This window comes from Chenopodium album, chromosome 16 (genome assembly GCF_948465745.1).
Source record: "Chenopodium album chromosome 16, dcCheAlbu1.1, whole genome shotgun sequence".
Lineage (NCBI taxonomy): Eukaryota > Viridiplantae > Streptophyta > Magnoliopsida > Caryophyllales > Amaranthaceae > Chenopodium > Chenopodium album.
This window is the reverse complement of record NC_137849.1, coordinates 47,712,092-47,725,964: the sequence shown is the minus strand read 5'-3', so window position 1 is coordinate 47,725,964 and position 13,873 is coordinate 47,712,092. Positions and strand designations below refer to the sequence as shown.

The window sequence follows — 13,873 nt, the reverse complement described above, 5'->3', positions numbered from 1 at the left end:
TCCTTAAAGGGATAGACCAAATAGGGCAAACCTCATTCAAATGAATAAGAGGAATTGAAAAAAGCTTAATAACCAATCAAAACTTGTAATAAGGTACTTTAAGTAACCCATTAGTCGCAAGACAATCAAAGTGGGGCTTAAAAGCATAATGATCGATATCTGTCTAGTTCAAGGGCAATCATTATTATGATTAACTTAGAAAATATTATACCAGCTAAGGTATAAAAATTTTCCAAGTTAATCAAACCTTTTTTAATTGAACTAGACATGATGTCGAATCCAAAGGAGTTATAAATCCATTATCGAGAGTTAAAATCCCTTTTGAGAAGAGAAATTACCCCTCTCGAAAAGCTTATGTTTAGGGGTATTTTTATTTCCTTTTTATAGACAAATGAGAGGCCAACAAGTGGCCCAATTATAAGCCGACACGTGGCGTCCTGCTCAGCTAAATAAAGCCCAATAAGAGCATGACACATGGCCTAAAGAGAGATACCATAAAATAAAGGGCTCAAAGCCCATTAAGGAAACATGCCTAGCATGAAGGAAACCCTAATACACGTGTCAATCACGTATAGGGCAGCCGATCTTCCTAGGTTATGAAACCCTAGGAGCATGATCTCCCATTTCCCTATAAATACCCCATCATTTCATGATGGAAAGAAAAAAACACACAATTCCCAAAGGCACAATGCCCAAAATTTGCTCTCACTTCTATCTACTTTCTCTCTCTAAAATTTTGTTATCCGGTCACTAACTTGATCATCGGAGGCGGATTTCCGGTAAACCGGAGATCCGTTGTTTTGTAGGTGTTCAGGTCGTACGAGTGTTGCATCCCGGATCTGTCTCCCGCGGGAATCCATACCCCCCTTCAAGTTATCCAAAAAATCCTTGAAACAGTACTCCCCCCGCTCCTTTTTATAGTTCTCACTAGTTTGGTGCCCCGTACGATGTCCGGGTTATTTATTGAATTTTAAGATAAACTTTTTACCTATTTACCAAGTTTAAAATTATATCATTGATATAAAATGTTCGATTTAATACATTAAAAAATAAATTTAGCAAAAAAATAAATTAAATAAAATAAATGTTCAAAGCCTATTGGGTTGACCTGAACCCAAAACTTTAGATAAGGGTTAAACATTTCTTGACTTGTAACGTGAGGTAACCCAATTCGAGATGACTCATGACCTGACCCTAATTGACAGGTCTATATAGTAACAAAATCCTATTAGATTGTGAAGGATATTATTTTAACTGATTAGGATATATTATAAATGGATGTTTTACGCTTTCAACTACTTTATTTGCTCCAAAAAAAATATTATGATATAAAAAATAAATTTATATGATAACTTTTGAGAATTATAATCTATTTATTTTTTTGAAAATAAAATTATAATTCAATTTATACATTTGAAATATTGGTATTTTATCAAAAATAAGAAAACTCTAAACCAACAATTCTATCCTAAACTTCTATCCAAATAAAATTCTAAACTAAATTTTTTATCTTATGAATTCTATTTAAATCTATCCAACGTGACACGACACTTGGCGAAAAGTTAGAAAGCCAAGTGTTACTGTCTCGTGACCTGATTAAAAAGTTAGTTTTATATATTAGTTATATGATATGATTTGGAATCTTGACACTATTCATAATGTGAAAAAATCTTCTAAATTACTCTTAATATATAAGACATAACACAGTCAATGTTGGGTCTTATTTAATTCGTATCGATGAATAAATTATTAATATTCAATTGTTATTATTTTTACTAATAAGTAACTAAGGATATTTATAGTCAAAGTGTTGCACTGACAAACGTGCAAGTCCAAATGATAACCATAAAAAGGGGCGGAGGGAATATAAGATCAGGGATTGATTTACTATCTTCATAATAGCCACTTAGACACCTTCAAGTTTGATTTGAGGTTCGGGCTCCTGAGAATCCTCCTGAATTTCAGGTAACGATGTTTCCCTTGGGCAATTAAGATCTGGTACTAATTCACCTGTAAAAATATTTGAAGCATCAAACTCCATTTCTTGCCTCTTGGTAGTTCTCATCTTTTTAACATTATTTGAAAAGAAAGAAGATTAGTGCATGTGGGCGTAAGTCTATTGATGAAATGTGCGTGAAGGGATTTGTAATTGTACCATGCATTCTCTTGACAAATCTTTCAAACCCATGAAGTTGTATTCTTCCATTAATTCAGGATTAAGTCTCAGACGCACTTCGAAAGCTGACTGGTACCTTCCATCAGGATCACCACGACGCTTAGCCTTTTCCAATATTTTGTTATAGCCTTCTCTGTCGTAACAAGTAAGAGCATTCTCAATGGCAACTGGTATGCACACATCCCATGCAGCATTCAAGACCTGAAATAAAATAATAATTCTTAGGGGAAGGGAAATAAACAAAATGGTCTCATTAGGTCACTTGACCTCACTAGAACTGATAGCAGAAAGTTGAAGTCTACTATGAGCTAACCTGCCAAGCCAAATCCTCAGGGTCTGCTAGTGCTTCTGGGTAAGACTCAAGCTGATCCATTGTGCGTAATTCCACACATTTAAAGTTCAGAGCAGCTTCATGTTGCTTCAACATTGCTGCAATCGGAGCATAGCCATCACGAGGGGGAAAGGAAAGATTGTAGAACCCAGCAGTCATCTCAGCAGCATGACTGTCCGTATTGTACCACCAATGAATACCTGGCAGCTGCCCACCAACAAAAGTCTTGGACTTCAGTAATGAAAGAACATTCTAACCTTCAACTGTAGATAGCACATTGAAATCACAAATGCCTGTAAAGCAGGGCCTAAAACATTGCTTCCTCACCTTTGCAGCAATAGGGAAGCCTTCAAAGACTTGGTTGGCCAGGGCAAGTACACGACTTCCATGATCAATTAGAACCTTAGAATACCAATCAAGGAAAAATTTACCATAATAGCTTTTATAATCACCTCCATCACGAAAGAATCCTGTCTCGTGTGGCCAAGAATTATAAGAACCTGAATTATCAGGTGCTCTGCCCCAAGACACTTTTCCCCTCACTTCAGCTGCCTTCTTAAGACTCTTCATAAGATATTTGTCATAACACTGCAGAAGGCAAGTTTTAATTCATGTCAGGTTTCTTCAGTATATACCATGCTTTGTTAATTCCTTTCAAAAAATATCCTAGCAGCAACTCCTTTTGCGCTATGAATTGTATAATCCTATTTATGAATTGAAATATTCTATTTCTTAAATTTCTTTTTTTTAAATGTCCCTGCACGTGTTGCAACAATTGAAGCATTCAAAAACTGTTGGGACGATGAGTATTTGGAATCTAAGACAACTTTCAACAATATGCAGGAATGCAGCTATGTAGTAAACTATTTACAGTATGCAGATAGGTTTTTACCTGGAATTCACCAATGCCTGGATATTTCCAGCCATGATTTGCAGGATACGATGGATAACGTAGCTCCCCACATGGACCTAGCCCAACCTCAATCTCACAGATGGTTCCATCTTCAAAGAACTCACTGAATTCTGCACGGAAGCTTCTCATGTAATCAAAGTAAACCTGTCGTGTCACCAGGAAGACTTTTTCAGAAATATGGTTCACAAACAAACCCATCGATCCAAGCTAAAATGTTCACTGTAGAATATGGTATTTTAATTAACGTAGTACTTTGGGATGCAATTTCCATGAGATTGTAACTAAGTTTGGGCTATAGAAAGATTAACAAAAAAAATATTTTCCATCTAAACCCTGAAAAGAGAATTAAAAGTGCATGTACTGTATTAAGAGATGTACAAATACAAAAGGAAACTGCCATTAATATATCCATAAAATTGTGATACCTCAACTGCTGTACGACCATTTAATACAGGCTCTTTGTCTATTCCCCAAGAAAGGCATTCAGTATTGCGCCTTCCTTCTTTATCCGTGAAATATATATCAGGATTATCTTGACCGATTTCTGTGATCCAATGAGGGAGAGGAATGTGCACATCATCCCCAACATTGCCTCCACATGCATGGAAAGACATAACAACCTATAATAGAACAACCATTATTTGAGATTTTGCAAGTAAAATTCATGTAAAAAAAATCTCAACATATAGAATACCTGCAATTTAAGTCCAAGATCACGCACGACTTGAAATAGTTGTTTGTAACCACTCCAATTATATCTTTGAGGAGCAAGTGCCTGAACTATGCCCCACCAGCAATCAACCATAACACCATCTACATTAATCGATTTTAACACTTTGAGTTGCTCCCTGAGATTTTGTGGATCTACTAGCTCACAGTTGATGTCAATTGTATTTAACTGTAACAAGGGAAAGTATGAACTAGACGTAAATTTAATGAACAATGCAATGGAAAGAAGCACAAAGTTTTTGGATATATATAAAATAAAGACAAATCAAACTTACGGGCAACATCACATAAACAGGGACATAAGGTGTTCCAGCATAATCACGTTCTGGAATATCTGGGACTGTCTCTACACCCTGAAAGCGAGAATTATATATTCAACATTATGAGGAGGGGGTTTAAAGTAGAACAAACAAATCTGATCCATAAATGACAAGCAATTTTACTAGCTTAGATCATCATCACAATTCACAAAGTTATAATAAACACCAAAAGGGGGAGTATTGCATCCTTGTAATTAATAAATCATCTCCCAAATTTTGAATTTCTTTTTCCAGTATCAGTACGTTAGTTTCAAATGGTTGTCATTTACCATTTAATTTTCTTCATTGCAACAAAATCATAGCCTTATATCCAAAAGGACGGGGTCGGCTACATAAACCAAACCAAGATCATATATATATTCTGACATCCCCAACAGGACACCCCTCCTTCGTTCCCTTCATTCTGATCTAATCCTAAATCCTACATGCTCTAGCAAACCCAGATTATTAGGAATGAGAGTTTGTTCTCTTCTGAATTTCCTGTGGGTTACCTTGCGGCTCCTCCAATATATACATGCATGTTAGGTTAAAACTTACAGTAAAACTAACTAAGGAAAGATATACATCAATATTATACAAAAGATATACATCAATATTATGCCTAATACAAATGTTGTTATAATATTACACTGCACTATCAAATCGACTACTAAATCCGAATGGAAAGAGTACTTGTTTATGAACATTTTCAGACAACTAAGCGCACAACAACAATTCTACTCTATTCCAATAATTTTATCAAAATCAAGAAATTAGGTTACAATTATTAAAGAAACACGTAATATTAAAATCAGGAAAGTACCTCGTGGTTTGAAGAATCAACAAGAAATTGTTCTCTATCATCATCAGCAAGAATATCTAGATGAAACCCAGAATTTCTCTCGAAGATTTCTCCTCTGTCTTCAACCTTAGCACATCTCTGAGTTCTACAACTTGATGACCCGGAACCCATTCTGAGTTGAGTCGGCCCATTAGTACCCGAAATTGAACCGCATTGAGAAATTATACTTTTCCGATGAGTTGAGTTGAGTGAGCTCGAAGTTACGCCACCGAGTAGTAGCGATGAAAAAAACGACGTAGCTGCCATGAGTAACCTCACTTTCTGAGTGAAAGAAGCTGGAGGAGAGATTGCGTCAAAAAAAGCTGGAGGAGAGAGAAAACTTGGCGGGGTGTAATGAGAGGCTTGAGAGTTGAGATATGTAGAAAAATCCAAACAAGGGTGAAACGTGGTACTGGTAAATGGTAATTCTAGGGGTTGTTTGGTAATTATCTTTTTAATATCTTTTTTTATAGCTTTTGGCTTTTAAAAGTGGTTAAAGAGCCAAAATTTATGTTTGGTTAATTGGTTTTTTGACTAGCTGAAAGTCAATTTTTCCATCAAAAGTTAATGAGAGTAGCTTTTTGGATTGGCTTTTGGCTTAAATGATTTTTAGTCCAAACTTACGCGTGCTACGCGTATAGGTATTTGGGTTGCAATTGTTGTATGTCAAAAAATTATTGAGTGAGTCTAATTGTTATTGATTATTGATATTGGTAGAAATGAATCAAAGTAGTGAATTACGGAGTAATTATTAACTTAATTTTAGTAATAAATGTTGGATTCAATTATATGAGTTTTATTGATGTATCGTTTTTGCGACCAGTTGATATTCGGTTTTGTATTTTTGACTTGAAGTTTACAAGTTTTTATTACCAAACACCTAAAATGCAAATTACCTCACCCTAAAATAATTTGAATTTTCTCACCACTAAATAATTTGTTCACCGTTAAAAACACGATAACTTGGTTTCAAAAAAAAAAAAAAACACGATAACTTATTATGTACATCCAGGATCATTTGCTCATTCGATCAACAAATGAGTAAAAATATCATTTGCTCATATTTGTTGATTAAATGAGCAAATGACCCAGGGTGTATGTAACAAATTCTATAAAAACACATATTCAATTATCCTTTCTCTTAAAAAATTTAGGTAAGGGGTTAACTTTTTTTTACCAAAATTTTGTCCTAATAAATTTTATAACATAATTATAAGAGTCTTTTTTATTTACCGATCTAATCAATTGGACGCCAAGATTTAATGGCAGTATCTTTAGTGTATTGAGAAATTTTCATAAACAAATAAAAAGATTAAAATATATATATATATATATATATATATATATATATATATATATATATATATATATATATATATATATATATATATCCATAACCATTATAAAAGTGCAAATGTTGCTACTATTCCTTATGAATAGTATTTTTTGGTGTTATTACAGCCTTGTCCCCAACATTAATGAATTGCCAATTATACCCCTTATTTCCACCGACTTACTTGGCCCTTGCTTTTCACCGACTTCCTGACCTTCTTGCTTCTTCCAACTCTTCTTCCATTTTCTCTCTCCTCTACTTCTTCTAAAGTCTGCGCTGATTTTTTTTCGCCATTTTTGTTCCCCATTTTTTCTTCCTTTTTCTACTTCAATGGAGGATGAAAACGAAGCTCAGTTGCTCAACAATTTAATTGATAGAATCAATGAAATTGCTTCAATTTCAGATTATCGTCCTCCTGTTAAGAAACAGTACTGTAATTTAGCTCGTAGGTTGAAGCTTTTGACCCCAATGTTTGAGGAATTGAAGGAGAGTCAATTGCCGTTAGATAACGATGTTGTTATTAATCTCGTTGCTTTTCTCGATTCGCTTGTTCAAGCTCTTGATTTGCTCCGATTTGGTTCTCATGGCAGCAAAATTTATCTGGTTTGGATTTGCTCATTATATACTGTTAATTACTCTTTATTTTAAAGGATTTCATGTTAATTTTGCTTATTTATTTGAAGTTTTAGTTTGATTATTGAGTTCTGAGTATTTTTCCCCAATTTTGGTTGATTTGAGGTAAACCTAGAGAGAGAATCCTAGAGAAACCTAGAGAGAGAAACTTCTGCAACTCAAGATGAACGTGAAATCCAAGGGCGGCGGCTCAAATACCACCACCGATTTTCCCTCCGTCACTGCTTTTCGGTAACTTAAAAATAAATTTCTCATTAGTATTGTTGTTCATTTGATGGTTAATTACCCAACATTTTGAGTTACTTTTGTTGATTGTGAAATGGGGTAATGTGAATTTTTGTGGGTATTTGAAAATTTGAGTTTTTTGTGGTTTAATTTAAGTTTATAATTGAATTTTTCTATGTATCCTCTCTTTAATTTGAAGCGATGTAGAATTCTACCATCACCACAACTTTCCCCATTTTCTGGCTTCTTGCTCCTTCATTCATTTATGGCGGTGGTGTTTGACTGCTTTCTCTCTCCTTAGATTACTTCCTCTGGTCATTTTTGTGGTATTTAGAAAAATTGATGTTTTTATTTAAGTTTGTAATTGAATTTTTCTGGGTATCCTCTCTTTAATTTGAAGCGATGTAGAATTCTAGGCCGACACAACTAGCGATAGATGCAGAACGCACCACCAATTCGTCCATGGATTACGGCTAGCCTATCTCAAACGGATCAAGGAACTTGAACAGAATGAACACTACCCTTCATCGTCAACAAATTCCTGACCTTGTTCTCAAGGTTCGCACACTCTAATCCTTAACTCTCTGTGATTTTATTGCTTTCTTGCTATGATTGAATTCGTCCTTGATCTTATGTTAGCATTTGTTTGGTTTATTCGGGATTAATTGTCAAATTATCAAGGTAATTTTCTCTAAATCTCTGCTATTGCATGTTTGAAATGGGGATTTTTTTTGTTTTTTTTTTTTGGGCGCTGCTAATACTTCTTTGTGTGTTACTTTTTTTCCTCTGTTCTGAGAATTGTACATGGAGATAATTTTTTTTAATATAAAAAAAAAAATTCATCGCGTTTCTATTGCATTCCAATTATTCTTTCTAATTTTGTTTAATTTGGGTTGTAAATTCAATTTTAGGATTTGGACAATCTCAGAGAAGCTCTGAAGTACTCTGTTCAAATGCTTACAGAGCTTTGAATCTCTAAAATTTCTTCTCCTCATAAGTATATCGAACCGTGTGAGTAATTTCTTGCTGTTATGATTTTTTGCAGATGTTTATAATAGCTTTTATTTTTTCTGAATTTTTAATATGTGTTTTGGAAGCAATAGGACTATGGGAGCTTTAAAAGAATTGAGGAAGCTGGAATTGTTCTTTAAGGATGAGAGCAGGCATGGCTTTTCAGTTTTTGATCTTTACGAACTTGTTCAAAATGGTAGCAACGTGTTACCGAGACTGTAAGTTTTAATACTATAATTTAAAGCTGTTAGATATTGAGGGCACCTTGAATGCTCTAGATATCTTTTCTGTGATATTCAGTGTTTATATATGTCAGCAAAGCTGCAAGGACCTCTGAACTTTTTTTTTTTTCTTACCTTCTATTTTTAATGGTATTTAGGGACTTTGCATTTTTTCTATACTTGACAATTTGCCGCCTTAGGCCTATCTACATTCATGTACAGCCATTGAGCTATACTTCCTTTGTTCTGCATATCCTCAGTAACCCTACGATTCAATGAGTAGCTTGATACAAAAGAGGTGTCACATATCATGTTGTTAACCTTTTCAGTGCTTGGTTTGGCCTTGGTAGTTATATAGCTTCATTAGAAGGTGATACACTGTTAACAGTTGTTCCAGTCCCATCCCAATTGCTCTTATTTAGCAACTGTTGGAGCTTTAAGGATAAATTCACTTTTGAAAAATTGGAGCTACCAAACATTTCATTCAGTTTAGGTAATTGAATATGGATTATTAACTACTTAAACCCATACGTCAAAGAGCTGTGATTTTGTTAGCTTGCAGATTCGTGAAATTATTTTGCAATCTGGTGCTGTGATTGAATCATATTGTCTCAAAGTTCACGGTCAATTTTGTTGTTTTATTGTCTTAGACGAGTGAGGAAAATAACATGTTGCAGTTGCTTAAGTCTATTTGTTGGTCTATGTGATGAAATCATGAAACAGGTTAAGCTATTTCATTTCTGGGGTTGCATTTGATTTAGCTATTATTTGATGATACTGATGTGATTGCCTTCTACCTGATAAATGAAACCTCTGCTACTGTGCCTTCCAATTTTGTGGTTTTCTGACATCATTCAATGCTTTTCAGGAAAACGTGAAAACAAAGCATCCTCAACTGCTTTACAAGTCCAAATTGTATAAAATTCTGCAAAAAGGAAGTAATGAGCTTATCTTCCATTCTCGACACTTAATTGATTCTAAAGCTGAATATAGTAATATTCTTTCCCACATTTTGATATTAGTCTTACTTTGATATTGTCTGATGTTGGCAGCTGGAATTCCTAATGTAAGATGGTTTGGTGTTGAAGGAGACTATAATGTATTAGTCATAGATCTACTTGGGCCCAGCTTAGAAGATTTATTCAATTTCTGTAGTAGGAAGTATTCACTGAAGACTGTTCTTATGCTTGCTGATCAGATGGTATTATGTTTTGTTATTTTTTTTTTGAGGATTGCAAAATAATTTCACTTTGGATAGAGCACTCAAATGGTCTTATTATTTGCTACTTATTATAGTAATATTTTTTGTGCAGGTTTGTTGTTTTGTATATGGAAAGAATGGTTCACTTTGCATTATTCAGCGCATAATTCGGCCAGCAACAATGAATTAGGTGTGTTCTGGTAGATTTTATGGTATTCACTATTTGTGCTTTCCTATCTACGCTGGCACTTTTTTTCAGGGTGGGATGGGATGTTTCTAGATGTTTGTGCTTGATTTATGAAACTTTGTATTGCAATCTCACCTGATATGGTGATTTCTTGTATTGCTTGTATATTCTGTCTACACTTCTTACTTCTTATAGATGCAGGAAATTGATAATTTAGTAATCATGTCATCATGATTACTAAATTATAGGGATATTAGACCAATCCCCATCTCAACCCTCGATTCCCCCCCCCCCCAACACACACACGCATACACCTTTTTTTTTTTTTTTCAAAAATGGCATTATTTTACTTTCCGCGACCACTTTCACAACCACCGCCAAATTTAGATTACCCCTAACTTCCTTTAGGAATTTTCATCTTACCAGCTTTACCCCAACTCTGACTTATTACCGACCAAACCCCAGCAGGCCAGCACAATTTGATTCGGAAACCTGTGCTGCTCACTAGCAAGAAATGGAGGTGGTGTATGGTGGCCGAGAGGGCTGTGGAACTCTGGTTGGGTTGTGTTGCATGGGTCAGGGGAGGGGAATGGGAAGAGGAGGAGGAGAAAAGAAACATGGTTATCATTTCTTTTTATCAAGTAGTTTGTATTTGGTGGATAATTTAATTTGATGTGTCATCTTTTGAGAACCTATTCTAAGGAATGCTCCTTTTCATTTTTATCAAAGGATTTGCTTTGAAAACATGAAGGTTAAACGATTGTATACTTAAACTGATCCCACTCATTAAAAGTCTGAATGTGTTATGTTTGCTACTATGATTATGTTATTGGAGCTTTTATATTTGTATTTATAGTTTTATACAGCTCATAATGTGGTTATGTGGGCACTTATTTTATTGAAGTATTTGCTACTATATCTTAAAGTGGGGAATGTAAGACATTTATATCTTGTTAATGTAGGGAAGTGCTAAAAGATTGGTAAAAACTGCATTGCAAGAAGCAGCTAAAAAAAGAGTGATGAGATACTCTGATTTGAAAAAGATAGACCGTGGGGTACGTCAGCATTTCCACGATGACATCACTGTGATTATTGTATTCTTTGATTCAAATCTAATATCCAGAGCTAGCTTAGTAAGGGGTACCACATTGTCCCTCAGAGGTGGTGGTATCAGCCTACCTGCAAAAACTCTAGCCCCTTGTGCCACGCCCATGGAAGTCGGCAACAGGCTAACAGGGCTAACAGCTGATGAAAGGTTTCTCCTTTTTTTTCATGTTATTATCTCTGTTGTATCTAATGCCCCAAACCCTTTTTTCAGCCTTCTCATCAGGTGACACACTATTTAGAAAGATAAAATGGAAGGTTATGATCTTTTTTTTAATTTTAAATTTTTTTAATGTAAAATGTAACATTTAACTTTGAGATAGCGTGTTAAATTATTTTGCGAGCAGAATGAAAAAGAAAGAATCTGGTCGAGGCAGCTCTGAAAGGTGATGAGAAAGATTCATTCAAGAAAGAATCTGGTCGAGGCAGCTCTGAAAGGTGATGAGAAAGATTCATTCTTTGGGACACTCCTCTACTAATCTTGATCCCATGGTCTTGAAACTCTGTAAATGATTGTATTTCTTATCGTTGGAGGGGATTGGGGGTACGCTCGTAGTGCATGCTTCAACGACTTAAACCTTAAATAAAATAAGTGTTAAGATATTCCCTCCAACTGTATTATCTAAATATCGTATATAAAATAAATTTATAGATAAATAACCCGCAAATAAACTTCAATACATACACATATGATATTTCTCATTCATTTAATACATTCCACGTCAATTACAAACTCTAACTACTATAATTTTCAACTGAACCACCAATTGAAAATTTTCTACTTTAAAAACTATAACAAACAAATACACAATTCTTTCATATATTTTACATTTAATCTATTTTAAATAACTTCAACCTTTAGTATTGCATTTCCTTAAACTACTCCTTATAATCACAATCATTTCAAAACAAATTATTCAGCAATTATTTAGGTACTCAATAGAAACCATATTGCGTTCTAAAATAATATCTAAGACAATAATATAATTCTTTTTAAAATCTTTAAATTGTAACGAATTCTAGATAATTTCACTTATAACACTGGTTTTTCCATAGGTAATTTCCCATGGAAACTTTATCACTAATTCACTATTGCTTGTCAGTACTAACAAATTCATATATCCTTATTATTACAAAACCCGAACACAATCACAAATATCACAACCACTGACCACAATCGCGAATTTTACTTATCTTACCGTCGGGGGAGCACGCGCATCGCGCGTGCTCCAACGACTAGTCATTGGCAAGTATTCTATGTAAATTTCGGTTGGAGATGCACGCAGATCGTTTTGCACTAAGATCGGGTTAAGTCGGCGAAAAGTTATTCAAGTTAGTGCGGTGTTGGTTTTTGTAATGAAGCAAAGTATTAAATTTGAGGAATTTTTTTTTTTTTTTTTTTTTTTTTTTTTTTTTTTTTTGTCTAAGATATTTGAATTTTGAAGCTGCCAGAGTAGCAAATTTAGAATAACCTTTTTTTTTATACAACACTAGTTAATGTCCGAACTATACTCGGATTTTTTAATTAATACATAGTTGGATTATTTTTTTGCATAATAGATAAAATAAATTTTACATGTTGATTTACTTAGTCAATTAATAACTGAAATTATCAACTTTTACCCTGATAAAATTAACTTTTAGTTATTTACTTTTAAATTTCAAACTTTAAAATTAACTTGAAATTATTAATTTTTTTTTAATGAAAAAATGACAAAAAAAAAAAAGGCGGAAAGTTTTTTACATTGTTTTGAGTGTTGACATGTGTAATCTACGATTTTTTCTGGGGATTAATTTAGTATTGTATATAGATATAGATAGATATAGATAGATAGATATTTTTAATTTTTTTTTTGACAAGAGGATTTTTACACAACAATATGATCATTAGAAATCCTTTTTGGAATTTGAAAATAGTGAGCTTAATATTTTTGATACCAGTACAACATTATGATTATTACTACATTTAATTATCCAATAGTTAAAATTAAAATAATTGATAATTTTCCAATGTACACTTCTCCATAACTGAATAACTTTTATGTGTATTGAGTGACTGAGGGCCTGTTCATATTTACTTAATTTCAGTTCAGTTCAGTTCAGTTCAGCTCCAATCAGTTCAGTTCAGTTCAGTTCCAATCAGTTCAGTTCAGTTCAGCTCTTAATTTCCCTCTCACATAAAATATTCATTTCAGCTCAATTCAGTTCAGTTCAGTTCAGTTCAGCTCCAATCAGTTCAGTTCAGTTCAGCTCAGTTCAGTAAATATGAACAGGCCCTGAGTGTACATTAATATCAATATATATCGAATAATGTTACTCTATAGGACAACTTTCAACCTTCTATTATTTGAGGTAACTCTAAAGCTGATACTTTATAGTTTATACTCTGTATAATTTTAATCTCTACTTCGTCTATGTCATGTGATAAGTTTTATAGAAATAATACAATTACCTTATTATCTTCACACATTGATAAAGAGCTGACGTCGTTGTTGGAGACCACTTGCTCATGATGGTTTCCTTAAATTTTTTTGATGATGACTTGAAATTTCTAATAGATACTAGCAATGGCGGATCATCCAGGGGGGCAATTAGCGGCCTAGCCCCTGGTACAAGCCCAAAAAAATTAGAGTAATTGTTAGACAAACCCCAATTGGTCTTATATGCAT

At 33.9% G+C, this 13,873-nt stretch overlaps 1 long non-coding RNA gene and 1 pseudogene across 7 annotated transcripts; one reads left to right on the top strand and one right to left on the bottom strand.

The window, feature by feature from the left end:
• Positions 1–1,906: 1,906 nt before the first annotated feature.
• LOC145584459 (beta-amylase 2, chloroplastic-like) lies at positions 1,907–5,556 on the bottom strand (annotated as a pseudogene).
• Positions 5,557–6,751: 1,195 nt separating this feature from the next.
• LOC145586793 (uncharacterized) lies at positions 6,752–11,522 on the top strand. 7 transcript variants are annotated; one of them, XR_014101020.1, is made up of 9 exons: positions 6,752–7,225; positions 7,371–7,486; positions 7,881–8,038; positions 8,392–8,491; positions 8,584–8,709; positions 9,581–9,650; positions 9,765–9,913; positions 10,026–10,103; positions 11,063–11,522. It is a non-coding gene; the product is annotated as an uncharacterized LOC145586793 (long non-coding RNA). The 7 variants fall into 7 exon arrangements; XR_014101019.1 differs by having other exon boundaries at positions 7,361–7,486; XR_014101024.1 differs by lacking the exon at positions 7,371–7,486 and having other exon boundaries at positions 6,754–7,225; positions 7,889–8,038.
• Positions 11,523–13,873: the final 2,351 nt, after the last annotated feature.